The 25,854-nt window shown below is 42.8% G+C and overlaps 1 long non-coding RNA gene across 1 annotated transcript in view; it reads left to right on the top strand.

Moving 5' to 3' along the window:
- LOC106729670 overlaps positions 1 to 21,056 on the top strand; it is a 332,779-nt gene extending 311,723 nt beyond the window's left edge. The window contains exon 5 of the long non-coding RNA XR_001366076.2: positions 21,012 to 21,056. This is a non-coding gene — a long non-coding RNA (uncharacterized LOC106729670). The remainder of the gene's footprint in view (positions 1 to 21,011) is intronic.
- The last annotated feature ends 4,798 nt before the right edge of the window (positions 21,057 to 25,854 follow it).

Raw genomic sequence — 25,854 nt, 5'->3', positions numbered from 1 at the left:
CTTCCTCCCCAACTCAAATGATTTATTAAGTGTTTTCTGTGTGTCTGTCACTCTTTTGGATCTTTCACATGAGTTTGTTAATCCTCACAATAACTCTATGGGTCATTTACCCATTAGAGGTGATAAAACAAGTCCAGAGGGGTTATGACATTTGTCTAAATACAATATGAAAGCAGCTGGGTTGAGATATTCATCCAAGTAGCCTAGTCCCACAGACAAACCATGATGCTCTGCTCCCATCCATCTAAATCGAGCAGGTCTGGAGTTGGGGAGCAAGGCAACTCAATGGGGCTTCCTTCTACTTGAAGACATTCCATCTCCTGCGGACACTGCATTTCCATCCTGTGATCTAGCTGGAATCTCTCCATTCTTTGCACATTCCTTAAAAAAATTAAAATAAAAGAGAAGTAAGAAGCCTAGGGGGATGGAGGGGGGCTGGAGCATTTACGTGCAGAGCTGGATGAGCCTGTATTTCTGCTGTGAAATTCGCCCTTTGCCCCGCACACCAAGCTGACTTTAGGGACCACAGGCAGCCCCTTGCCAGGGCCAACAGAGGCCACGGTCAGTGGGAGCACAAGCTCAGACTACTTCATGTTGATTTATTTGTTTTGTTGGATATATTGGTTTTGGCCAGATCTGACCTGTTTTATCCTGTATATAACGTTCGTCTCTGTATCCAAGTGAAAAAAAGGAGGGGGAAGCAAAAATCAAAATTCAGCAGAAAATACAACAGGAATTAGGAATTGGTGTAAACTCTTTAGAGCAGACCCACAAGCTATATATTGATTCCATATATATTATCACATTTATAAATAAATTATACTATAAATTAATAACATCTTGGGGGGTTTTCCCTACAAAATTCAAGGCATAGAGCACAGAGTTTGGATTAGACATAGCTGGGCTCCCATCCTGCTTCTGCCACTTCCTTGAGCAAGTTACATAACGTCTAGGTCTTAGTTTTACAGGTTTTAATTGAGGACAGTAATATCTGCTTGAAGGAGCGAGCTGTGAGGCTGAGAAATAAGGTATGCAGGAGAAGCTCTCAATAAATGGTAGCTAATATTATGTGAACTACTCTAGAACTCATTTCCAAAGTTAATGGAGCGTCTAAGGATGAACACTGTCGTATGAAAGGTATAGATTTCTGGTCATCACAATTTCAAAAATAACAATTACAGAGCTTTAATAGGTATATTCTTGCTTCTGTGAGCTCAAAATACTTTACAAGTAAATAGGAATTTTCCGTCTATTATTTCATTCGATCCTCATAACAGTCCTGTGATGCAAGACTGGTATTATTTCCTTCATTTTACAAATGGCTGTGATAAGGATTAGCAAGATTAAATGGTTTATCCTCACAATGGATAAAGAGAAGAACTGAGACTCACACACCCTTCTTCTGAAACTAAATTCAGAGCTCAGAGCAAATAGATGCTCAGTAGACATGGGTTCCGTCTCCTCATGTGTTAGGTTGACATGTCTACTTGATGCAATCTGGCAACGAAAGCCCGGAGTCGTGAAGCCTTCTCTTGCTCAAAGACCAGGTGCAAAGAGCAGTTGGTGTGCGTGGCCAGTTCTCAGCCTCAGCTGTCCTGAAGCAGAACCGTTTCTGGAAGGGGCTCTGAAAATACTTTGGCTTCCGTAAGTAGCCAGTTCCCTGCCTTTGCTGTGTAAGGGAAATTGCCGGGAAGGGTGCTAATGAGATCCAAGTGTTAGAGTGGTTTGCCTGCTCTGGACGACTTGGATGCTGATAACTAATAGACATACGAGCCCTGAAGTTCAAGCTTAATGCGAATGCATGCTTGCCTAAGAACCAGACCGGGACCATTAGCTGGCAGCACGCAGCTTCAGAGCTTCAGTGAAATAATCACAGCGCTCACTTGCCATTCCCCTCAGGACTGCGATGAGTCCTGGGTCTCATTACCAACTGTGGAAGCCTCATTCCTCTAGCCCTATTTGTAGTCTACCTGTGCATGGGGGCAATTCTCAAAGGTGGGAGGGGAAAATCCATTTGATTCCAAGGAGGCAAGTCTTTCCTGCTAGTGTTTACTTCTTGGCAGACGGGCTAATTGAAGCTTTTGCTGTGTGTGTGTGTGTGTGTGTGTGTGTGTGTGTGTGTGTGTGTTGTGTGTGTCTACATGTGTAAGCTCACCAGCTAACCATGAAGGAGTATTCATCTTCTATATGACGATGATATAGGGCACAGTGGGAGGACCCACTTATGTGAGGCTCATTAGGAAATTCACCTTTCTAAAGGCCAGGCTGTCTGTGATGCTCAGCTTGGACTCATTTACTGCGAGGTCTGTGGGTTTGGCTGTGGCTTCCTGGCTTATAAAGTCTGAGTTCTTACAAAGCTCCACCCACCTTATCATGATGGAAAAATATCCAGTTGTTTGTGTTTCAGTTTGATTTTCATATGTTCTAATTCAATGGAAAAATGGCAGTCAGATGATGGCTAAACTAAACTGCCTTAAACTCAGGAAGGACACAGTGGGCCAAGGAGAACCTTGGTCCCTGGTCCCTTCTGTGGGTTTGGTCTCCTTCCCTGTCCCAGGAACCATACATCTGCTCTCCTTGTCAGCTGATGGTTCCTTTCACCTCCTGAGACCAGCCTGGGAGGTGTCCACAGCTCTGTCCCCATCCTGAGGGCCTCAGTCATCTCTAAACCCCTCTCTCTTCTCGAGGGAGGTTGCTAAAACTCTGAGGCACTGTGTGGCTGTTTCCCCTGTGACAAAGTAAAACAAACGGTGGCTTAAAACAACGTACATCTATTATTTTACAGTTCTGGAGAGAAGTCTCACTGAGCTAAAGTCAAGGTTTGGCAAAGCTGCCCTCCTTTTGGAGGTACTAGGAAAGAGTGTGTTTCATTACTGTATCAAGCTCCTCGAGGCCACCCACACTCCTGGACTCGTGGTCCTCATCTCCCATCTTCACAGCCCATGAGGTCTGGCCAAGTCCTTTGCCTGCTGTCATCTCTCTGATTCCCTATTCCACTTATAAAGCCCCTTGTGGTGACACTGGGCCCACCTGGATAGGCCAAGGTCCTCTTCCCACCTCAGGGTCAGCTGATTAGCAGCCTAATTCTATCTGCAACCTTAATGATGCAGCCCCTTTGCCATGTAACCTTACCTATTCCCAGGTCCTGGGGATTAGGATGTGGGCATCTTTGGGGGCCATCATTCTACCTACCACACTCCATTCCCCTCATTCCACAAGGCGGAGGATGCAAAGGACCATGGCTAAGAGTGAGCCTGATCAGGTGCTGGACTTAGAGCAGCCTCACCCATGGAACAGCCTGCCTCTTCCTGGCCAATGGTGAACGTTCGTGATCCACCTCCCCTGGCAGCCTTCCCAGGCACGTGGTCTGAATCAGCTTCCAGGGACCCCAGCGTCCTCTCCCTTCAGACAACACAAGCTCTGTGTTCTCAGTCATTACTCATTACCCCATGACCAGTTCACCAAACTTCATCTTGGATGGAAATTTCACTTTGGAGAAACATGGCTGAAAATGCTTTCTGAGGCTTTAACATCTGATTACTAAGCTCTGCTCATGGTAGAATGTCAGCCCTTGACCTGGGCACGGGGCTGCTGGCTCTCTGAAGAGGTCTGCATTGAGCTCCTTCACCAGGCCCCAGGAGGGCATCTGGCCTGCACCCAACAGTGGAAGCATTTAATCCTCTGGCCACCGGCCTGACCGAAAGATGAGCATAGGACCCAAGCCAGGTGTGGCAAGGACAGTGATGCTTGTTAAACATTCTGAGTCCTCTCTCACTTTCCTAGTCACCTTGCAGTTAGGCAGGACTGTGGAGCTAGTTCTGGCCAAAGAAAGGAAGGGGATGTGATATTGGTCACTTCTGGCCTGAAGCTGTGAAAAACCCAGGCCTGATTCTCTAGGTCGTTTCCTTCGTCTGCTGCAGCAATAAAGGAATTCTGAAGTCCTGGGTTGTGCAGCTACAAAATGGTGGTGTACCCATTATCCTGGGTCCCTGATGAGCAACAACCACATTGAACATGTAATGTGAGCAAGAAATAAGCTTGGGTGGTGAGCCTCAGATTGGGGATTGATTGTTATGACAGCATCACCAGCCCATGCTGACTAATACACAGCCCAATAAGGGGGCTTCCTGCAACTCAGAGCTCTCAAGAAAGACTGCCTTTTGCTTTCTCTGGGCCCACAAGCACATTTTGAGACATTTTGAACTTGGAACTTCCTACAGCCATCTTGCTACATGAAGAGAAGGCCTATCTGAAAAAGGAAGCACTCAGAAGCAAGCAGAGCCAAGTGATTAAAAAAAAAAAAAGCCAGTCAACTTTATTTGAATCCTTGCATACATTTGAACACAAAGGCTGCTTGACCCTTTGAATCTCTCCATGATGTGAGAAAGACATTCCTATTTTTGCTTAAGCTACTTTGAATTGTGTTTTTGTCCTTTGCAATGGCCAGAGTCCTCACAGTCACAGCCCTTCCTTTTGATTGACTCACATGACAAGCCAGAATTGTCTTTTTTTCTTCTCAGTGACCCTTTCCATAGAAAGCAAGACTCTGGCATAGCAGAGTGGGGCCCTCAACATAATTTGCTGCCTCGAGAGCCTTTAGTTCTTCTATATTCTATCTGCACATCCCCTGTTGAAGTCTAATTACATTCTCCTTTCCCCTTTCTTGAGAACGAAGGATGTGTTGACAGTCAGAAGCAGGGAGACAATATAATCTTCAAATCATTGCAGGGGAAAACTCACCAGTGACCAAAAAGAAAACAAAGGGAAAGTGAATACTGATGACCTCAACTTATAGAGAAAAACAATACAGAGAAAATGGTGCTGCTTTATTCTGCAATAATACTCTCTCTAGGCATTGATTTGCCTTCACATGTTTCCCAATCGTTAGTGTGGGCCTTTGGGAAAATATCCAAAGGTTTTGAGGTTTTTCCCCCAGGAGCAACAGTGAGCATGCACCGACCAGCCACAGTCTCTCTTTTGTTCCTTAGATGAGCCAGGAGAGAGGCATGTAGGAGACCACTGCTTGGAATGAGGTTACGCTCTGTGGCCATGGAATTGTACCAAGATGACAGGTCCACTGAGGGGTCAAACCAACAAAGCTGACCTCCGTCCCATCCTTTAACCAGCAATGCCAAATCCTGACCAGCTGCCTTGGCTGGGCCGAACTGCACTTTGATGTGACCTGAGCTGACCCCTACGCCCCACCATCCTAACACAAGATTCCTCAGAAAGCATCCTGAATTGACCAAAGAGAACATCCAAACTTAGAAATGGCCAGTGGCCTGGAGGCGGAAGACTCAGAATTTCTTCATCCTTAACCGCAACTGTGAGTCAGTGGATACAACTGAGTCTTCACTGAGTGTCCTTCTGGGACTAAGACTGATAAGAGAGGTGGCATTGTTCGGAGCGCAGGAAGTCAAGGTCAAGTTTTCAAAAACCCCTTTGTTAACTAATAACTTTTATTTAGCAAGAGAACATGTATGCACATTCCTGAGTGAATTTTATTCCCCACATGGAAATTATCATGAGAAGACTGGGAATTTCATTTTCGTAGTCATGATGGTCTCTGGATAGAGAGTCTACAGGCAGTTTTCCCCTCCAATTGACCAAAGCCGGAGTACATTAACACGCATTTCAAAAGGATTTGTTTCTCCACTGTATCACTGTCTTGAGGTCATGCGTAAATAGTACCTGACCTGGATGCAAAGAGTTGGATGCAGTGACAGTACTTCCTTCGATTCTTCTCATTGCTCTTGAGAATCACAATGTTAAGGATATAAAATATTTATTATGGCCAAAGTGTGATGGCCCCTATGAACTTTTGCTTAGAGAATTATAGAATTTTGTATGTGAAGGGATTATCTAGCCTACATGCTCAAATCCTCTCTACAACATTCACCCTTGAGTGTCACCGCTTCTGGAGGCAGCCCGCGTAGGTGTTGCTGGAGCCCTGTCTCAGCACTTCGGCCCTCCTCTGATTTCAGCCGCAGCCCAAGCCAGCCTCACTTTGGTATTTTTTATTTTTTTAAATATGTTTTTGTTGCAGTACAGTCAGTTTACAATGTTGAGTCAATTTCTGGTGTACAGAACAATGCTTCAGTCACATAGGAATATACACACATTCGTTCTCATAGTCTTCTTCACCACAGGATACTACAAGATTTTGAATATGGTTCCCTGTGCTATACAGTGTAAACTTGTTGTTTATCTATTTTACATATAGTAATTAGTATCTGCAAATCTTGAACTCCCAATTTATCCCTTCACCTCCACTGGATGCCCCACATGCTTCCACACCTGCTCATGACCTTCTCCCAGGCCACTTACTGTGCAAATGCACGCAATCGGGGGTGACCTTCCATCAGTGGGAAGGGGCCTGGGTCGGGGCTGTGGCCTACCATCTTCAGGTGGATGATCCTGAGGGCTTTCTGCAAGTCTCAGAGGCCTTTGGATGGTGCTCATTTGTACTGGCTTCTCTTCCCTTCCTACTTCACTCCTGTTACCAGAGAGTAGGTTCTTGTCTCGTTGCAGGAATTCAGAGGTGAGACTTGGAGGTGAAGAAAGTAAAGTGATGATTTATTAAGCAATAGTGTGGTCTCAGCGGGGGGGGGGGGGGGGGGGGGGGCAGACTTAGGTGAGTAGCTGCACTTTCTTTAGAAAGCTAGTTGTATGGGGCGTAAAAACAAACGGACAGAATATTCATTGGAGAGAGAGGAGTTTGGGGTGGTATTTCTTGATTTTCATCCCAGCTCCACCTTCCTGAGGGGAGGAGCAATTTTTTCCTTATTTAGTCTTTGGGGGGGGTGGTAATTAGGATTATTTATTTAATTCTTTTAAATGGAAGTACTGAGAATTAAACCCAGCACCGTGTGCATGCTAAGCACACACTCTACCACTGAGCTATACCCTCCTCCCTTCTTATTTAATCTTGATCGGAAATGTCATGGCATCGGTGCACGATGGGTACTTCTAATCTGCAAGGCTAATTTTATTGTAATGAAGGCATAATGAGCAAGAGGTTACATTTAGATGCTGGAGATTCCTGCCTTTTTCCACCTTTCTTTGTCTGCCTCCAGGACATTTGTCACCCCATAATGTGTGATTTCTTATCAGTCCTGAGGTTCCTGCTTTTTTGTCTGCTCAAGGACCTCTGTTTTTCACAAGATGTATTTCCTGCCATTTGGCCCATGCCCCCGTTTCTCTGCTCATATCTAGCTACCTGCCTGCTCTAACACTCTCACCCTCTCTCCACCCCCCTTTTTTTCTGTAACCTGAGATCATCTCCCAAACAAATGGCTTGCATTTAACCCCTTGCCTCAGGCTTTAATTTTGAGGAAATCCAAACCAAAACACAACCTGTTCCTAACACTAACCCTTACCCTGTCCCTATTCCATTGCAATGAGTAATGCACTTTGGAAATATGTTGCCTGACACTAGCTGTATGACCCTGGGCGAGTTTCTTCTGCACCTTTTTTTTAATCTGTGAAATGGTGATAATAATATTACCTATATTCTAGGATTATTATAAGGGTTAAATATTTCAAAAGAACTTAACAGAGCGTCCAATCCACTTTAAGCGCTGTATCAGCATTGTCTCCATATATAGATTCGTGTATACATAAAACAAGTCATTGTTTCAGGGCTTTTCCCTAGGGTGTGGCGCCACCCTATAAATTTCATCCTGGAGACAAAAATGGCCGAAAGCTTCAGCTCACAGCAACTCAGTGGGTTGCAGATGAGGAGGATGGAGAAGGAGAAAAGTTTACTGAGGATTCCTAAATCACTTGATAAGTCGTTTCTCTGGGCCCAGCTTTGTCTTAGCCACCAAGGCCACTGAAAACAAAAAATTCTCCAGTAAGGCAGACTGTAGATGATTTTAGGAAGTCTATAAATGAATGATAGTGAATTGTTACAAAAATACTAATGGAAATGCGGCTTCGTGCAATTATGTTCACCTTTTCCATTCTTTTCTTTTTAGAAGCAGGCTCGTAAGTATCAGCATATAATATCTAGCCTCCCACAACCTGAGTTTATTACTGTAAATGTTCTCCTGATAACACTTGCCCCCTCCTCTGATACAGGGCCCACCATTATGTTTAGATTTAATTTGCAGGTATAGAAACTAAGTTTCAAGGAAGTGATAAAAATCAGAGATTGAGAGGCCACAATGGGTATTGCTGGGGTCAGAGGGGCAGACTCTGTGTGTGTGTGACAAGAAACACAGGGAAAAATACTAAATTGCAATCACAGGCTCCTACCAGCCCTTTCCTCTCCTTCTCCCTCTCCCTCACAAAAGTACGCACTTAGTTTCCAAGGTTTCTTTACTACAAGTGTGGTCCAGGGGCCAGTAGCACCAATAACATCAGGGAGCTCCATAGACCAGTAGAATCTCAGGCCCCACTCAGTCCTACTGAATCAGAATTTACATTTCAACAAGATGCCCACGTGCCTCCAATGTGCATTAAAGTTTGAGAAGGTCTTTCTAAGGAAGCCAGTTACCAGGTCCCAATTTATCCTGATGGGGATGAATGTCCATGTCTTGCCACGGTCTCCCCCGGAATGACTGAGGCAGAAATTGAGAGTAATCAGATGCATTTTCATGTGGGAAAGAGGGAGAGGGAGAGAACTGGCACATTAAAGGGCAGCAGGACAGAGAGGGAGCGAGGAGAGGAGGCCGACAGCTGGCACTTAGGGCAAGAGGTGTGTACGAGCACCTATGAAACATTGTGCCTGCAAATGTGTGTTTCATTCCTTCTTTTCAGCATCCTCAACAGACGTTCAGTAAAACCTCCATTTTTTTCCCCTTAATTTTGAAAAAATCACAGAAAGCTGCAAAGGATAACATTGCCAGTATTTATGTACTTACCACCTACAATTTGTAAATGTTAATAATTTTACCATGTTTATCCTAGATTTAAAAAAAAATTTCCTGAGAAAGTTGAAGTCTCCTGTGTCCTCCCTTGTCCCATTTGCCTCCTCTCTCCCTAGAATCAGCCACTGTCATGATTTGGTGTCATTCAGTCTATTTAAATACTTTCACTACATGCATATTTCTAAACCATATTGTTTTATGGTTTTGAATTTATATAATCATTATACTGCATAAACTATAAATAACATTCTAAAACTTACACTTTTGAAATTAATCTATATCAAAAATATAGATCTAGGTCATTTTTTAAATTTCGTTTGTTTATTGTGATAAAATACACATAACTCAATTTATCATTTTTAAGTGTACGATCCCACTGGCATTAAGTACATTCACAACATTGTGAAACCATCACTACTATCTACTTCCAGACTTCTTCATCATTCAAACAGAAACTCTGTGCCCATTAAATAATAACTCCTCATTCCCCCTTTTCCCTAGCCATGGTAAGCCCTATTTTACTTTCTGCTGTAGTTCATTTATTTTTAATTGCTACAGCACGTTTCTTCAATAAATACTTTATCTCTTACATATTCTTCTTTGAGCAAATGACAATGTAAGTTTTCTATTGCTGCCGTAAAAAAATGACCACAACTTTAGTGGCTTAAACCAGCACAAATTTATCATCTTACAGTTCTGTAGTTCCAAGTCTGGCACAGATCTCACTAGGCTAAAAAGGTCTTGACAGGTTGCATTCCTCTTTGGAGGCTCTAGGAAAGAATCTGTTTCTTGCCTTTTCCAGCTTCTAGGCGTAGTTCTTATTGGTTGGCTAATGGTCCCTTCCTCCATCTTCAAAGCCAGCAATACAGCATCTCTGTGGCCCTGCTTCCATTATCACGTCCTCATCTCTGCTTCTCCCCCTTTACTTCCCTTGTTCACCTTTAAGGACCCTTGTGATTATATTGGGCCCACCCAGATTATCCAGGATAATTTTCCTATCTTAAGGTCAGCTGATTAGTTATCTTAATTCCATATTAAGGTTAATATTCTGTAATCATATTTCCCCTTTACCATGTAACCTAATGTGCTTTCAGGAAATTAAGATGTGGGTATCTTTTGTGGGGGTAGGGGGTGCAAAATGGGATGATGATGAATGACATTATTTCGCCTATCACAATCACTAAAACAATGCTGCAGTCTGCATCCATATATATGTCTCCTGGTGCTCACCTGTGAGAGCCTCTTGGCAATACATCTACAGTAAAATTTCCTCTTCTTCCTTGCTGCTTTAATGTTGTTTTGGAATAAGATTGTCTTTATCTTGGATGCAGCCCTTGCTGAGACTGACCCCAAGGGAACTGAGCTTTATTCAGGTTGCACATGAATGGAGGAGTTGACCTTCACCTTTCAGGCCTGGCCCTTGTATTTACTCCCTCACACATTCTTACTTCGGAAGCTTTAAGGTCATAGTGATAAGTAGAGGGAGGCTAGCCAAGTGCCACAAAGTGCTTGGGAGCGTTTGAAGCAGAGATGTCTGGGACACATGCTAATGGAGAGCTGTCTCTGGGATAAGGGAAATCAGAACCATTGCTTCAGTGAGGAGGGTTGGCAGGGGACAAAGAGACCATCCCAGATCTGGTCCAAAATAAGACTAGGCGTGCTTGAGCACAAGGTCTGAGTATGATGTGTAATAGATCATGTGGCTCCTGAGGGCTTTCCCCTTTGGAGGCAACATTATATAAAGATGCTACTGTTGATTAAAATACAATGAGAATTTCATTAAAATCAACTATCTTTCAACTACTGTCACAGAAGGGAAGTCTTCATCTTTTCAGAAAAGACTCACTTCTGTAGATAATCAAAGATTATCACCAGTCAAGTCTTATAAAAAAGGAAGTTATCAGCTGAGTAAGAACATTTTTGGTCAAAAATGACTAAAATCGGTTTTCTGATGTGGCCCTAGAGCAAAGTAATTATCCGTCCTAATTACCCAAGACTGTTTTCCCTGGTTAACTTAATTATCAATACCACTGTCATTCTCAAAGGGCCCCACTTTGTGTGATAAATTATGATATCCTGTCCTGAAGACAATTCCAAAAAGGAAGAAACAAACATGTAGGCAATGGGAGGATTTGAGGATTGAGGGCCCGACTTCCTAAAGTAACTCCTTTTAAGAATGCCTTGATGTAGATACAAACTACTCTACACAGAAGAGATAAACAACAAGGTCCTACTGAATAGCACAGGGAACTACATTCAATATTTTGTAGTAACCTATAATGAAAATATGAAAAAGAATATATACATATAACTGAATCACTATGCCGTATACCAGAAACCAACACAACATTGTAAATCAACTATACTTCAATTAAAAAATAACACATTGATGTAAATGATCAAGTTCTGATATATTTGCTTTAAAAATAGACACACAAACTAATAAAGCACCCTCTACATTTTCCTTGGCTGTTTGGTAAAATCATGAGCGTACCAACAGCAGGCAAATAGCGCTGTGGTGTGACAGTGATTGGCAGCAAACCTCCGTCCTCCCCTCTCACACACCATCAGGATGAAGTTGTGAAACTTTTCCTCCTGCAGACTGTCCTTGATAATATTTACTGTAACTGAAATTTATCTCAGTAATAACGGAGGAGCAAATGAAGGACCTCAAGTGGTATAATGGGTCCTGGGCCCTGCAATCCCACAGGAATGGCCTTGGAGGCATGATTTTCTTTTGGGGACCAGTGTAAAGCCAGAAGGAGGAGTCTGATCCAGGACTGTAATGAGGGAGTTGTGAGAACTATTCCTGCAATGATGGCAACTTACTCCCGTGTGTCGCCAACAACTCAATTCCATACACACCCTATCCTCCTAATTTGGGGGAAAGATACACTAGCATCACTTCATAAATAGGACCTTACTCGTTATGATAATATGCTTTCCCCAAAGCTGGAGAAGGCAAAAATACCTCACGGGGATCTGTGACTATTGATGTAACATCATAAACTTCTATTCAAAACACGGAGACATAATACTGACACTTCAGATTATTTTGGGCTAAGGAATGTAAATAGACAATGTTTCAAATAGAAACATCCCCAACTTTCTGATATCAAAAATAACAACTCTGCAACAGGCTATATATCTGGAGGTTCTGGCAACAAAGAATTTCAGAGTGGGAATCACAAACCACAGTGATGAAATATAGAATCAAAATAACACAATGTCAGCTATTTGGGGAATACTTTTATCCCAAGGAGGTCAACATAATGAAGACATTTGGTCATTTTCTCAAGCTGGGCTCTCTTTGAGAAGGTAGTGGAGGCAGGACTGGGTCAGAGGACGGGTGGGAAAATCAACAATTAATTGTTGAGCAAATATTTATTGAGTGACTATTGTGTGCAGGGCATAGCACGGTGGTTAAGTACACAGGGCATTTAGATCTACCTGCTCCACCACTCACTAACCAACCTCCGATGACTTACTTTACGTCTCTGTCCCAGTGCCCTGATCTAACGTGAGGCTAATGACAGGACCTGCCTCATACATTTGTGGTCAAAATAACCATGAATTTTGGGCCTTTTATAAATTCAAAGTTGATTAGGCAGTTATAAAGTAACTGGCCCAGAGCAAGCACTCAAATGTTTTAGTTAGGGGAAATAACATATCTGCACCTGAAAATACAGCTGCCAAAAGAAGGCAGCCTATAATAAATATGGGATGGCAACTCATAGTTCGAGAGGGGGAAGCACTCTGATGGGAGTGGAGGAATTCCTCACGGAGGACGCGGGCTTTTAGCGGAGTCTTGACACATAAGCAGGAGAGGAGGTCCTGAGGCGAGTCTCAGCAAGTACAAGGGTACAAGTGTACCATGTACAGAGGAGACAAAGATGTAATAAATAAAGTGTTCTAGCTGGAACAGGGGGTTCATGCAGTGGAGGCAAGGTGGGAAAGCAGTAGAGGTGGTTTGGGATTAGTTGAGAAGAAGCTTCGATTTTGGCCAATAAAGGCTTTTATTGCCTTGGTGCTAGCAGTGCTGTGGGAAGCATCAGGGGCAGGGGCTGGTTTGGAGGATGGGGACCCACTGTCCTGAGACTTCTGCAATATGACAGGGGTCAATTGTGAGGGTCTGAAGTAGGATAAGACAGCCAAAAAAGTGACTCTCCTGTGGATTCAGCCAGACATGAGTTGTGAGAACTGACCCCAAGGACCTCCTGGTGCTTAGGGCAGGACAAAAGCCAAGGTCCATCCTGCACTGCTAGGAAGATGAGGTCTTAATAAAATAACTGGGATTTGCACTTTATTTTTTATCTTGGACAAGAGTATCCTCCAAATGATAATTCTTACTCATCATAAAACCACCATTTGACACCTACTTGTGCTGGAGACGTTCAGAAGAAGCACAAAGCCGGGTCTCTAATATCCCCAAGAATGTCACAACCAGGACAGGGGAAGGGGAGGAGGCATTTGTTCAGAAGAAAGCCAAGTACATGGCCATGGGGGCCTCTGGTTGTTCACTAAGTACCAAGTGACTAACATGGACAGAAAAATTAGTGAAGAGGTTCCTGCAGGCATAGTGGTTATAGAAGGCTGACTTGACTAATTGTTAATGAATCAGTATATTTCTGTATTTACAAGGGAGAAAACAATCTTGTCATCGGTTACAGTGGAGACCACATGAGAAAAAAGTAGACCTTAACCATGTTAGCCATCTTTTTGCTCTTATGCAAAGTTCCATCTGGGTCAGAGTCTGAAATGAGCGAAGAGACTGACTAATAAGAGCTAATGTTTATTGAGCACTTGCTTTGTGTCAGGTACTATGTGACACCATTTCTGAATCAGCTCATTAAGTCCTTACCAACTATATTAAATACATACACTGTTATTATCATTATTTTATAAATGGGGAAAGGGAGACTTGGAAAGGGTCTAGTTCATTCCCCAAAAGGTTTTCTCTGCTGTAAGCATTGTTACCTCCATGATCAGATTCTGACCTGTCATTTCTCTTGTTTCCATCGTCATTTCCACCACTCTTTTGAGACTGATAACGTTATGCTTAGGGAACTTCAGTGGTGGGGATGATTAAGCTTTAGCTAAGGCCGATTTGTGGATTCAGTGTTTGTGGCATCACCACATAATAACAGTCCCAGATTCAAGTCTTCATACGTCATTTGGCACTTCTAACTACTGCTAGCACCTTCCTGCATTGTTTCCAGTCCTGCCCACCAGCTCTGCCAGGGAACACCTGCGTAATGGTCAGGACGCCGAGTGCTAAAAGTTGATGAGTTTGCTTGGGTCTTGGGTTTTCCTCAGCCCCCTTCATAATTGTTGAGAGGGCTGGCAGCTCAGTATACTTCAGTCACTTCCAGATTTTCAACTCACCAGGTATGTAATCTGGGTAAGCTGTTTCAACTCTCTAACCATCAGTTTCGCTCCCTATAATATCCAGTTAATGACAGTACCTACCTCTTTGGGTTGGTGATTCAATGAGTAACTGTCAAGCGCTTAGAATAATGCTTGGCACACAGTAAGTGCTCTATTAATGTTGGCTTAGTATTGTTACCAGAGCTTCTCAAGTGTTCCTTTGGGATACTGGCTAAGTCCAGGCCCTAGAATCAAATCAGAAATTAGGAACTGTAAATAATTATGTATAAGAACAAGTTGTAACGTGATGACAGAGCAAGACTGACAAGTAACTATTTTATAAGTAAAGCACTCAAGGCTGTAACTTAGGTTTCGTTATCAGGAAGTAGAGCAAAAGGGAAGAGCAGGCAGCTTTGCAAGGAGAGAGCCCAGAACTCTTGACTTGCATTTGATGGAAGTTGTCAAAATTGCTGCGCAAAGTGAAGTCTGAGGACCTTTTGCCTGGGGACTTTTGAAAAGGTAGACACCTGGATCTTACTGATTCAGAAGCCCTGGAAATGTTTTTCTTTTTCTTTTTTCTTTCTTTTTAAAAATAAGTATCCTAGTGATTGTTAGGCACTTGAAAGTTTGGTTACCCCCTGTCTGAGAACAGAAACAGCATCCCACCAGGATCAAAGTGGACTTGTTCGCTGGACAAAAGCAAGCCTGAGCCTTGAGGTTTGACAAAATGATCCTAATTCCTAGGCCTTCAGGACATCGATTGACCAGAAAGGTCAGAACGAACTGTCCTTGTGGGACATTAATTGAGTAAAGAGCATGGATCATCTTATGATCCAGCCTTGCTCGATACCAACTCTGCAGCACAAGCAGTGATGTAGAGAGATGGGGCTTAATAATAGTAGAGTAACAATAGCCTGTTCTCCTCTCAAAACCCATTCCCCTAATAACAAGAATTACAGGAAACAGCAACAGTGCCTTCCATGATACCAGAAGCCAAATGAAACCCTGAAACATGAGATATGGAGACAAAAAGCTGGTGGTGGTTTGGTAAATGACTTAGCAAAACAGTACGAAGTCAAAACTAAGGGTCTACAAAAGAAGAACTAAATGTAGCCAATTCACCTGCAGGACTCTCGAAATGCATGAAAATTGGAGACACCAAATATTGTAAAATATGAGAAAAGATTGGGTGGGTAAGACTGAAAAGATGAGAGGGTGGGGTGATTAAAAACTACATAAAAGTTATTTGGACTCCCTGGATTTCGAATAACTACTGTACCACATTTCCAGGAAACTATTGAAGGGTATACTAACCAAAACATGGTATAAATTAATAAAGAGGAAGACAGGATTTTAGGAAAGAAGAGATTCATGTGGGAAAGAGGAGAAGGGAATTCCCTGGATAATGGCCAAGAGAAGTCCCAGAACCAGCTTTGGGGCAAGAATACAGAACACCTGCCCAAAGGGGAACGTGAGAAAAGAGGATGCCAGGAGGGATGTCTCCAGAGAAAGATGTTGAAACTTAGTTATCTGATAGGGTTGAAGATGAGAAAAACTGTATTGAAAGCCATGGTACAAAGCCATAGGAAGACATGGAAAGATTTTGCCCTTGATTGAAAAAACCCTAGGCACATAAAAAGTTAGGTAATAATTAACTACAGGGAAAACATAAAGGTATACAATATAGGGAAAGTAAATAGTGTACATTACTTGGCTTAGAAGTGAGCAGTGGTCAAAAATAAAACATTGAATATGGATTTTACCAAAAATTATCATTATAATTATATTGAAAAAATGTAAGAGCTAAAATACTCATCTATCATAATAAGAATAAAATAGACTGTGGGAAAATTATAAGCCAAGATACAAAAGTATATGAGTATTATTTAGAACTACAGTGGTAGATATCCAAAGGCATATCTCAAAGAGTTAAGAGTAGATGCCTCTCAGGAGTGGGGCAGTGAGGAGTGTAAGAGAGAGAGAGAGAGAGAGTGTGTGTGTGTGTGTGTGTGTGTGTGTGTGTGTGTGTGTGTGTGTGTGTGTTTGTGTGTTTTAGGAATCGGTTACTTTTTTTTTAAGACTCTAAACTCAGCTTTTATTGTAAACTTTCTTGAAATAGAATACTGTAATGTTAAGTGTGTTGGCTAGATAAAAACTGTTGGAGTTCAAATTTTAATGCCACTACTTAGTAGCATCACGACCTTGGGAAATTTGCTAATGATTCACGAACCTCAGTCTTAACATCAGTACAATGGGGATGACATGAGTCATGGTGTGTGTTGAGAATTAAATGAGATAATCCTTGTAAAACACCTACTGTGGTGTCTGGCATATAGGAAGTGTTCAATAAACCTCATCCATTATCATTTCATTTTTAAAAATATATTCATGTATTACTTTGAAGAGAAAATAATAATATGTTTTTAAAAGCAGGTAAGACACACAGAAATCCCTATCAAGGTAGCTTCTGGGAGGCTTTCTACCCACATTAACCAGGAACCACATTCTAGTTCCCCATGACCATGAAAGGAGGCAGAGAGAGAGAATATGTTTCCTGGTTAATGTATCTATTTTAAAGCAGATTTTTTTCACTAATGTTATGTCATTAGTCCTCCTCTCTAAGCCTTCAAAGGTGTGGAAACAGTCTCCTTGGGCCTGTTTCTTTGAGGGGGGAAGGAGAATAGTCTGGGGTGTTTCCTGATGAATTGGCTCAGACACTGGCGCAGTCCTGCTCTTTCCCCGTGATGAAGGGGCCTAATTCACGGGCCTGGGATGGTGGGGTTTCATGCAGCCCTGCCTCCCTACTTGTTGAGCTGGGGAAAATGACAAGTTAAGACTGGAGAGAGGCTGAGCTTGGGGTTGTTTTCCTGACTGCTGCTAAATCAAAACAGCTAATAGGTACCTTTTCCAGCTCACTCCAGGTGCAATTGGCTGAAAATCAACCATAATAGCTGATGGAGCTGGAACTTGATTTTGTTTCTCTTACAGAGCTCTGCCTGCAGGGCTCTTATTAGGAGCAAATCATGTCTGCTGACTCACTGTGCTCTGAGGCTTTTCAGGCCAGTGGCCCCCCTAAAGGCTGACCTCCCTGGGGACCCACTGAGCTGCAGGCATCAGGAGAGCAGCGTCTCTTACACATCACCCCCTGTGAAGAGGTTCGTTGACGTCCATGAAACCCATGAAAGCTCTTCTCAGCACTGACCACTGAAACATGGTAGCTTCTCACTTTTTCCTGCTTGGACTTGGAACTTGTGAACCCTCCTCCCTCACCCCCTCTCCATTCCAGCCACTTCCCCCGCCACCCCGACTCATTTGTGCACTTACCCTTGACCTAAATGGATAAATTCTTTCTTATTCTTATGGCCTATTCACCATTTCATGTGTAGGTTAAGTGGCTATCTTGTCCGTGTCTCAGCTCATGACCGCCCAAGGGTCAGGGACGCTGTCTCTGAGGTTCTCTTGGTTCAGCAATTGATGCAGCAGGGAGGGGCTTCCATAGCTGCTTTTGTAAATGGAGAATTTTAAGATTCAAAGAGTGTTTATAACTAGAGTATGAGAAAGTCCTGGGTTTTGGGTAAGAGAACGAGAAGACCAAGTTCAGGGATCAGGAGCCAGTTCTGCAGCTCCTGCCTTTGCAGTGTGAACGGCATGCTGAGAGCATCTCCTTCAAGAAGGAGTCAGACCACAGCTGCTGGACCCCTCGGGAGAGGAGGGGGCTCGGCCAGGCGCTGGGTGGCCTCAGCACGTGTCTGTGCCATGGTCCTTTGGTATTCCCCGTGAAAAACGACAAGACTAAGAGTCAGCTACAGAGGGATGGGATGGGGCTGAGGAATGCTTCTGAGCGCCCCCAAGAATTGAGGGCTCAGTGGTATCATTTTTGGTAAGAATGAGTGAAAGGGGAAAGAAGAGACAATTTACTGAAAAGTCATTAGAAGTGGGGTGGGGTTTACTGGTTCAGCCACAGAAGCTGGAACACCGCACCAGAGGGAAGGTTGAGGGGAGTGTAAGTCCAGACTTTTTTCAGCGTGCAGAGCCAGAGGCAGGAGCATCCCTTGTCACAGCGACAGCTGCCACTCCCACGTGACTCACTGCCTTTGAGGAGAACAGGAAGCAGCCTTCTGATCACCACTGCATTAGTTTCCCATTGCTGCTATAACAAACTACAGTACAAATTCATTACCTTAGTGTTCTAGAGGTCAGAAGTCTGAATCAGGTTGTAAGGGCTATGATCATAGTGGAGCTCATTCCTTCAAGGGCTCTGGGGGGGAGTCTGTTTCCTTGCCTTCTCCAGTCTCCAGAAACCACCTGCTTCTTTGGCTTGTGGCCCCAGCCACACAACACTTAAACCTCTGTTCTTGTCATCATCTTTCCTTTCTAACTGTGACCCTTCTGTATTCCTCTTAAAAGAACTCCTGTGACTACATCACTCCTCCCCACCTGAATAATCCAGGATAACCTTCCCATCTCAAGATTTTTAATTTAATCACACCTGTAACATTCCTTTTACCAAAGAAGGTAACATATTCAGAGGTTCTGGGGGATTAGGGAGTAGTAGACATCTCTGGGGGCCATCATTCAGCCTATCACAACTATGCGCTCAAGTTCATTCCCTTTGCTAAAGGCTGTTTTTCCCCTCAGTGGTAACGCCGTGATCCTCTACAAATACAAGATAAAACAAACATGTCAAAGATTTTATTTAACTCACTAATTCATTAAGGAACTGGTAAAATGGCACAACTGTTTCAAAGGTTAATTAAAAACATACAAACATACACAGGCTATTAGGAATGCTGTAATGAATTTATAGATGGATATAAAATTGGTCAATATCTATAGGACAATAATTGAGTGTATCTCCACATAATCTGCATTTCTCTGAAAAAATGGTTTGCACCACTATCAATATTCTACAACTTCCAGAGTTGTGGTTTCGTTTGAAAGACAAATACAACCCAATGTGTTATCCCAGGCACCCTTTTTTTGCCCATTTCAATCTTTCACAGTGTTTCCTGACACCTCCTAGAACTGAAAAATTCCATTTGCTCCTCAAAGAAATACTAGACAGCTCCAAAGACTTGTACCAATCACGGCCAGACACCAGCCCCTCCAGTTTCCTGACTTCAGAGCCCTTCTACAGTCTCTCCACCCTTCTTAATGCCTCAAGTTCTCGCTACTCTTACATCACTAGACTAGCTACTCCATTGATACGCATTTACAGTGATCAAGTGCTTAAAATGCATATCTCATTTTATTGCATTTAAACTTTATTGCTCTTCGCAACTACTGTGGGGGTTTTTTGTTTGTTTGTTTGTTTGTTTTTGTTTTTGTTTTTTTTTTTACAATTCGAAGGTTTGTGGCAACCCTGCATTGAGAAAGTCTATTGACACCATTTCTTCAACAGCATTTGCTCACTGTGTGTCTCTGTGTAACATTTTGGTAATTCTCACAATATTTCAAACTTTGTCATTATTATATTTGTGATCCGTTGACATTATTGCAAAAAGATTACAACTTGCTGAAGGCTCAAATGATGGTTAGCATTTTTTAGCAATAAAGTATTTTTAAATTGAGGTATAGCTGATTTACAATTTTGTATGTCTCAGGTGTACAACATAGTGATTCACAACTTAAAGGTTATATTCAATTTATAGTTACTATAAAACATTGGCTGTATTCTCCTGTTGTACTATATATCCTTGTGTCTTACTTATTTTTTACATAGTAGTTTGCACCTCTCAATCCCCTACCCCTAACTTGTACCACGCACTTCCCACTCCCCACTGGTAAACACTAGTTTGTTCTCTATACCTGTGTCTGTTTCTTTTTTGTTATATTCAGTAGTTTGTTTTATTTTTTAGATTCCACATATACATGATATCATACAGTATTTTTCTCTGTGTGACTTATTTCACTTAGCACAATATCCTCCAAGTCCATCCATGTTGTTACAAATGGCAAATTTTCAGTCTTTTTTATGGCTGAGTAGTATTGCATTGTATATATTACATACCACATCTTCTTTATCCAGTTGTCTGTTGATGGACACTTAGGTAGTTTTCATATCTTGGCAATTATAAAGAGTGTGTTATGAACATTGCACATGTATCTTTTTGAATTAGTGTTTTGGTTTTTTTTTTTTTTTAAATAAATACCTAGGAGTGGAATTGCTAGATGGTGTGTTAGTTCTATTTTTAGCTTTCTGAGACTCCGCCCTACTGTTTTCCACAATGACTGCACCAATTTACCTTCCCATCAACAGTGTACAAAGGTTCTCCTTTCTCTGCATCCTCACCAACACTTGTTATTTGTGTTCTTTTTGGTGATAGCTATTCTGACGGGTGTGAGGCAATATCTCATTATGGTTTTAATTTGCATTTCTCTGATGATTAATGATTTTGAGCATCTTTTCACATACCTGTTGGCTGTCTGTATGTCTTCTTTCGAAAAACATCTATTCAGGTCTTCTGCCCAGTTTTTAATTGGGTTGTTTTTTGATGTTGATAAGTATGAGATGCTTATACATTTTGGATATTAACCCATTATCATCATATCATTTGCAAATATTTTCTCCCATTGAGTCTTTTTGTTTTGTCAATGGTTTCCTTTGAACAATAAAGGATTTTTAAATAAGGTATGTACGTTGGTTTTTTTAGATTTAATGCTACTGTACACTTAATACACTACAGTGTACTATAAACATAACTTTCAAATGCACTGGGAAACCAAAAACTTTGTGTGACTCACTTTATTTCATCATTTGCTTTGTTGCAGTGATCTGGAGCTGAAGCTGCAGTATCTCAGTGGTCTGCCTGTGCTCCTGAGTGAGTATAAAACAAACAGGAATCGAAACGTCGTTCACTGAATGCGATAAAGTCGAAAGTGTGGGCAGCAGTTTTCACCCTGGTTAGCAGTACCTGGGGAGGCTTATAAAAAAATGCCAGTGCTTTTGAGAACTACTTGTATAGAACATTGGAGAGCTTGAAAGGATTCTGAGGAAGCATCATTTCTTCTGGGCAAACCACACCGTCCTGTAGAAATGTCTGCTGCACTGAGCTGATTGGTCCTCAAGCAAACAAATAGACTCACATACTCAACACTCTTCTGGGCAATCCAAAAAATAGTTCCAAAGCCAGGCAGGGGGACTGTCTTGAGAGCAGGGATATGCAGAATTCATCATGGGCAGAATCAACTCACCTTTCCCTCTAAAATCCCCCAACACCCCTCAGTCTTTGGAAGGCTTTCTTGGGAATGGAAAGCCAATGTCTTCTTTCTCCTGAGGCTGGAGATTGGGAATGAAACCTACTTATACATGGAATTACCTTAGCCTTTAAAAAATCTCCTTCTCTCTCTCCCTCTTTCCCCCTCCTCTCCCACCCACCTTTTTCTCTCTTTCTCCTCTCTTTTTTTGCCCGTCAGAGCCTTAGATGAATCAGGATGGCTCACAATTAACTAACACCTGTCAATTTCCTTTACCAGTTCACTCATCTGTCCCCCCTCCCTGGGATAACAGCATGGAAAAGTCTAATTAACTTCATTTTAGAGATGCGGCATTAAGGCTGTTACCTGCCCAACTTAGCAAGTTGGTGCTAAGTCCTGGTCACTACCCACAAATACCCCCAGGGCTTTTCAACAAATAAGCCACCCATTCAGGCTTGCTTGCCCCTCTGTTCTCCTGGGAGGTGATGTTACTGAGGTGAGTGGAAGTGGGCAAGCCTGGAGTGTGACTCACAAGAGGGGCGAGGGAGAATGGGGTTCTGCATCCTTCCTGGCCTGAGCCACAGCTGCACCTGGAGGCCGGCCAGCAGCCTTGTGGAAGAGGGTGTGGTGAATGCTGAGGCAGAGAGAGAAGTGACTGGGGAAGTCCCAGGCCTGAGCGCCCGAGGGTGTGCCCAGCCCCGGGCCTGCTTTACAGACAGCCTGGTAACAGGCAGGAAGCCCAAAATTGCATGACCCTCACTCTTGTGTGTTTCCTTCATCCCTTCCTGGTTCCTCAGAGAGCTGACTGAGGACCACCTTAGAACGGTTAGGAGGATGGAGGCTTTTTCTCAGCCGCACAGGAGAGCTAACGGTAACACGTGGGCCTGGTGAGCCTCTTCTTTCCCCTCTCTCACTGTGTCTCCATCCCTTCTCCCATGTGCTGGCTGCTTCCAAGCATCCCCCCCTTCCAGTGGCCTCTGTTCTCCCCCTTGGTCTGATCTAGCCTTTCCGTAATACTGTGTGGCCAGAACACTTTCTGATAAAAGCGTCCCTTCTGGGTGAGGGAACCCGTGTGACTCATCCTCCTCCGTGAGTCTCGACTGCTCCCAGATAGTTTCTTTCTGTGACTCTTTCCTACCAATAGCGATCGTTTACTGGGAGTTTTCTGCATGCCAGGCACTGAGCTAGGTTCTTTATATAGTCCTCCCCCCCCCACCTTAATTCTCCTGACACCCCTACAGAACAAGCGTTACTATTGTACTCATTTTATACATGAAGAAACTGAGTCACAGAGAGGTTAAGTGAAAGTTGGTAGTGAATGTGTTATGTAAATGAAGGCTGGCTGTGATTCCCACTGAGGAGGTCCCAAGGGTAGGTGACCCCCAGATCCCTGGTGCGATCAAGCCCGAAACTGTGAGCTTTGGGTAGAAGGATGTCAGAAGAGAAACCAGTCTGCATTATCTGGTAGCAAGGTGAGCAGGGTATGGAGAACCGGGCGGTGCGTGAAGGAACACAAGACACACAGCTTTGGTCCTGAACATCATTTTCCCTAGGTGCTTCTCATTATCCTTTTTTTTTGCATTTTTTACTGAAGTATAGTTGACTTCCTTCATCTCCTCACCTGTAAAATGCAACAGTTGAGCTATATGACTTTTAAAAATATTTCCAGCCATGAGAGCCTGTAATGATACAAAAGTCATGTGTTTTAGGGTACAGAAGTTCCATTTGGCCCTAGACATCTGCTCCCCTTCTGTGTTTGTAAACATGGAGCCAAGCCTTCATGCCCTGGGGTGGCCCAGAGGCTTTGGCTGGACCTTCCCTGCCATCATGGGAGAATTCAGTTGCAGGGAGGAAAATTTTGCCTGCAGGGGTTTGCTAACATCCACATGCCCAACTAAATTCCTGTTCTGTTGTCCTGCAAACAGGGCTTGCTTCAAGCTCTTATCTCTGAGCTGCTTCTCTCTTTGCTGTGGTCTGTGCTGGGAAAACATGTACTGTATCCAAAGTCTTGAGAGCCGCCCTCTAACCAGGGATTTATAAAGTGTGGCCAAGTGGTATGTCCTATCTCCTGGAACCAGGGATCCTCTAGAAATGGAGATGGTATTGGAAAGAAGCTATGATGATGGGGAGAATATGGAAGGAGAGGCTGTGGAAAATATGGGGGTTACTTCTCTACCCAAAACTTTGCTCCAAATAGCCGGGAAGCTCTTGAACCTTGTGAGAATGTCATACCACTAATAAAACTGGGAGCTCAGACCAAGCACCTAGGGTCAATATCTTCCCATCATTACTTCAAAACCCTCTTTGAAGAAAAACAAAGATGACCAGAGGAAAACTAAGTGTTAAAAAGGGAAAAGGAAAAGACAGTTAGTTTGGAGAGACCACGTGCCTTTCCTCGTGTTCCTCACTCAGCTCAGACAGCACGGCTCCTGAGCTTGGGATCCCCACGGCAGTAAGGTGACTGTCTTTGATCCCAGCTAGAGGCCTGAGATCTAAGCTGGTGTCAGCTTGAATAAACTCAGCCTAGTCGTTATGCTGGTGATCCATTATTCTGGAGCCAGGAATGAAATGAGGAGTCTGTTGTCACTTTCCTTAAGCCCCACTGGTATAGCAGAGAATATATCCCAAACTGGAGACTGGATGATCAGGGTCCATGGCCAAGCCCCAACATGTATTAGTGATGCAGTTCTGGCCATGTTGCTCAATCTCACGGATCTCTCATCTTTGAAGTGGAGATATTTAGACCTGTTCTTCCTTCCCTCATATAGGGTGGTTATGAGGGTTAATGGAGAGAATTAATATATCAGTGTCTTAAAGTTAGTGGCTTCCAAAAACAATAAATATTTATCATCTCACAGAGTTGCAATGGGCCAGGAATTTGGGGGCAGTTCGGCCTTGTGGCTCAGGTCTGAGGATGCTCATGAAGCTGCAGTCAAAGGAGCTGCAAGGGCGGCATCATCTGAAGGTCTGACTGGGGATGGAGGATCTGCTTCTCAGATGATGCGCTCACATGGCTGGCGAGCTGATGCCGGCTGTTGGCAGGAGGCCAAGAATCACTGGAGCCATTTGGTAAGCCGGCTCCTGCGGCTGTCATCAGATGTACTGTTCTATCTGAAAATTTTATTGTTGTAAGTTGGAACTACTTCTAGCTTAAGCGATGACCTTGGCTAAAATTCAGGCTTCCTCTCAGCCCAGCAGCTTTCTGTTCTATGAACTTTAGACTCCAAAATGCAGTTTTTTTTCCCCAAAGGCCATTTGAGTGAGCAGGGGTGGGTAGGGAGGTATTGCAGATGATAAGGAGAGAGCAGGCAGGGAAGCGTCACGGATGCTTAAAAAGGCAATGAGTGAGGATCGGTTGAGAGGCTTAGAAAAGCTTCAGGAGCCCTGAGCCAGCACTGCCTTGCTCAGCCCTCGTTCTGCCTGTTGTAAGACAGAAGAGGAACAGAGTCAACTTTAACCAATAGCTTCAAATTTCCACCCCAGCAGACCTTTAATCAGTCCTGCCAACAAAAAGCAAATACAAGCTCAACTTCCCGTGCTGCTTCCTGCTCAGCCTCTGTCAGGGGTCAGCCTTCACGGAAATGGTCAGAAAAGGGGCCAAAACAGAAAATATTAGGCTCAGCCACCTCCCTTCTGCTCTCAGCGTTGCTTTTTTTTTTTTTTTTTTTACAGTAGTGAAATATAATCAAACTTGCCCAAATTTCTCAAAGTTTTTTTCTTTTTCTTTCTGTCCCAATCAAAATTTTCTGAAACAAAAAAGAGAACCTGTATTTCTAGGTATGTATTTTATACTTAATAAATTCAATTTTATAGGCATTTATAAAATGCCTTGTGAAATCATTTTTCTTTGAAGCAAATTAGCTTGGAGTATATAAATAACCTATTGCATTTTATTAGCCTTTTTTAAAACTTTTTAAAATTGAAATATAGTCAGTTTATAATGTGTCAATCTCTGGTGTACAGCACAATGCTTCAGTCATACATACATATACATATATTCATTTTCATATCCTTTTTCACTGTAAGCTGTGACCAGATATCAAATATAGTTCCCTGTGCTATACAGTAGCCTTTTAAACTAAAATTTACTACGTGAATTTTTTTTTCCCCAGCAGAAGATACAAGAATTATGTACAACAAGAAGATCAAAACTTTAAATAGTGACGTTTAGACTCAGTGAAGGTTGCAGGGTTACCATAGTCTGGAAACTGACTTAGACTGATAATTGAATTTAATAAAACAGAAACATCTGCAAAAGATCTTAAGTAACTATGAAATCAAACTGCTAATGTAGTGTGTCATTTCTTGATTTATTTTTTAATTTTTAATGGAATAATTAAGTAATTCAGAAGGATAAACTTCGGTTTTAAAGATTTTTTTCCAGCTTTATTGAGATAGAATTGATACATAACATTGT

This window comes from Camelus ferus, chromosome 3 (assembly GCF_009834535.1).
Source record: "Camelus ferus isolate YT-003-E chromosome 3, BCGSAC_Cfer_1.0, whole genome shotgun sequence".
NCBI lineage: Eukaryota > Metazoa > Chordata > Mammalia > Artiodactyla > Camelidae > Camelus > Camelus ferus.
Note: the sequence above shows the minus strand (reverse complement) of the source record. Positions and strands in the feature narration are given on the sequence as shown.